Source organism: Magnolia sinica, chromosome 3, assembly GCF_029962835.1.
Source record: "Magnolia sinica isolate HGM2019 chromosome 3, MsV1, whole genome shotgun sequence".
Classification (NCBI taxonomy): domain Eukaryota; kingdom Viridiplantae; phylum Streptophyta; class Magnoliopsida; order Magnoliales; family Magnoliaceae; genus Magnolia; species Magnolia sinica.
In genome coordinates this window covers 77,183,836-77,186,694 of record NC_080575.1, presented here as the reverse complement: position 1 = coordinate 77,186,694, position 2,859 = coordinate 77,183,836, and the positions used below count along the sequence as shown (strand labels likewise).

The 2,859-nt window shown below is 36.8% G+C and overlaps 1 long non-coding RNA gene across 1 annotated transcript; it reads left to right on the top strand.

The window, feature by feature from the left end:
- The first annotated feature begins 483 nt into the window (after window positions 1-483).
- Window positions 484-2,651, top strand: LOC131238574 (uncharacterized). The gene is made up of 4 exons (XR_009167939.1): window positions 484-1,900; window positions 2,086-2,166; window positions 2,263-2,349; window positions 2,436-2,651. It is a non-coding gene; the product is annotated as an uncharacterized LOC131238574 (long non-coding RNA).
- The last annotated feature ends 208 nt before the right edge of the window (window positions 2,652-2,859 follow it).

The following is a 2,859-nucleotide window of genomic DNA, read 5'->3' as shown; positions in this document are numbered from 1 at the left end:
CATAATGGTGGGGCCCACAGACCACCGAACACCATCCCTGTTCCACCCCAAAAACCCATCCCGCGCGCGCCCATCTCTCACAACCACAAATCCCTAAATCTCTCTCTCTCACACCCGAAATCTCTCTCTCTCTCTCTCTCCCTCTCTCTCTCTCTCTGAAATTGGGCCATGGCTACTCTTGTCTCAACCGTCAATCTCGTCTCAACCGTCGATCAGCTGTGGGCCACCCTGAGAGATTCCATCATAGCTTACAGAGGCCTCTCCCTGACTACCTTCTTCATGGTCCTAGCCTTAGCGATGTCCTTCTACTATGTTGTCTCCAACTTCTTCGATTCTCCGCCTCCTTCGTAGTGGTCGAGGGATTACGAGGAGAAGATGGAGCCTCTGCCGCCTCCAGTCCATCTCGAGGAGATCACGGAGGAGTTAAAGGTGTACAACGGATCGGACCCTAAGAAGCCACTGCTGATAGCGATCAAGGGCCTTCCGCTGCTCGTGAATCTCTGATTCTCAGGTATGATGTAAACCTTTTCCCTTCTTGCTGTAGCTTTCTGCAATTTAGAATAGCTGATTAGGGATTTGCATTGTCGAATCCCGAATTAGGGATTTGCATTGTCGAATCCCTTTTTAGGGATTTGCATTGTCGAATCCCTTTTTGGGGTTAGCATGCTTTTGTTTCCAGGTGTATTGTCAGATAGTTTCCAGTTGCCTTGGCTTGAAACAGTTTGACCATCAGTTTGGGACAGATAATGGGAGCCTGTGAAATGCAGCTCCTGTTTGTGCAATCTCAGGTGCTCGGTGGACCACCAAAAAGTAGATGCAGTTGTGATTTTGGGGTATACCCAACCAGTTCTTAAAGCATGCCAAAGTTTAGTGTTGGTTTGTTTTTTATATGAATTTTGTTTTCTACGGATGACTATATAGATTTGGATGAGTATATAGATTTTATATGAATTCTGTTCAGTGTTGTTTTGTTTTTGTTTTTTGTTTTTTGTTTTTTGTTTTTTTCTTTATTCACTTTTAACTTAGATGGAAAAAAGCTATTCTCAAGCTACAATGTTACAATTTCTGCTTAGATTTATGCTATGGCTTTCTAATCATGTAATAAATGCTGGCTTAACAATGCCAATAATCTCAGTCTTAAAAGATGTTAATTCTCATGCTTCTTTATATTAGGAACAAATAGACTAAGCAATTCTACTTCATATTTTCTGTTTAGTTGAATATGCAATTTTATTTGACACATTTAGTACCTGTTTGGTAGATCCAAAAATATGTTCATCTCATTTTAGCTAACAATAATTATGAATTAGAGATTGTTATCTGTATCACATAATCACTTTTAACATGAACTCATTATCTATTAGAGATCAAGATTAATGCATAGTTTTTGTAAACGAAAATGAGATCAATTCATTATCTATTAGAGATCAAGATTAATGCATTTTCATGGGTATTTATATATTTCCAACACTATCATTTTTGACTTGCCATCTGCTAGTATCCAACCTGTTTTGATAAAATTAGATCCAAAACTTTTGTGACCCACAAAAAAATGATATTAGGTGCAACCAAACACACCCTAAAAGCATTCAACCAGACGTGCCCCTTTGCATGATAGCAGTGTACCATAATTAAGAAAGTGTTGTATTGCAATCACCTTTCAAATAGAATCCGTGTGTCATGTGAAAAAAAAATTCATTTATTTGATAAGCGCTTTTAGATGCCACTTAACCTGATTGGTGCTCTCCCTTTGCCTCATCTCTTGCCCAAAGAATTTTGGATTGAAAACCAAAGGCTGTCATAACCTGCAATGCTGTTCGCCGAGGTTCCAAAGTCATCCATCTAAAAGATATTGTTGATGTAGCATTGGTCGAATCAACCAAAAATGGGGTCTCTGTAGGTACGTTAAGTTAAAACTCTCAATTCTTTTAGTGCATAATCTCCTACTTTATTTTATTTTTATTTCTTCATGCACCTGCTGCATTTGAATGAGTCAAGTTGAGATTTCTGTAAATGGACGAAAGCTTCATTTAAACCATAGAAGTAGAAGTCTCTAACAAGGTTGTCACATTCATACCTTGGCAGACATATCTATTTAATGACTACCAGGAAGATATTGGGACCATTAAGTCCTTTTTTGATGCTAACTTGACTCTTACATATTAGGTAAATCTCCGGTGAACTACTTATCCGTGTATAGTTTATTTTTTAGTTTGACAAATTTTTTTTTTTCAAATTGAAGCTGTCTAATGTTTGGTGAAGCCTCCCAAGTTTTAATTTTATGATCTGCTGATGCCAATCTTCACGTCTCCTAGGTTTATACCACCAACAAAGATAGAAAAATACTAGGTATGATGTGTATTTACTATTCTTGCTTATGAGCCTTTAACTCTTTAATACAAATATTTACTTGTGCTTACTTATTATTACTACAGATTTTGGACTAAGGGAATGCGGTATTGAACATTCCATAGTTTGGACACGCTCAAGACTGAAGTATGGGTCTGAACTGAGGGTAATGCATGTCTCATCCATGACGTAGTTCCTTGACAGAGATGTGTGAATGGTATCATGGTATGAACTCTTGCTGTTTTTCTTTCTTAGACATCTATTTGGTGACCCCCATGAAAGGATGATGACATCCACCTATTTGAATTAGTTACTCATTTGAGGATGATGAATGTTTCAATTTCTTAGATGGATGATGAATGTATTTGTGAATGTAAATGAAAATAAAGAACTTCTAATATATATATATATATATATATATATATATATATATATATATATATATATATATATGTATGTATGCATGTATGTTATCAATGGATGATACCTTGTTTAGGAGGATATGAAATT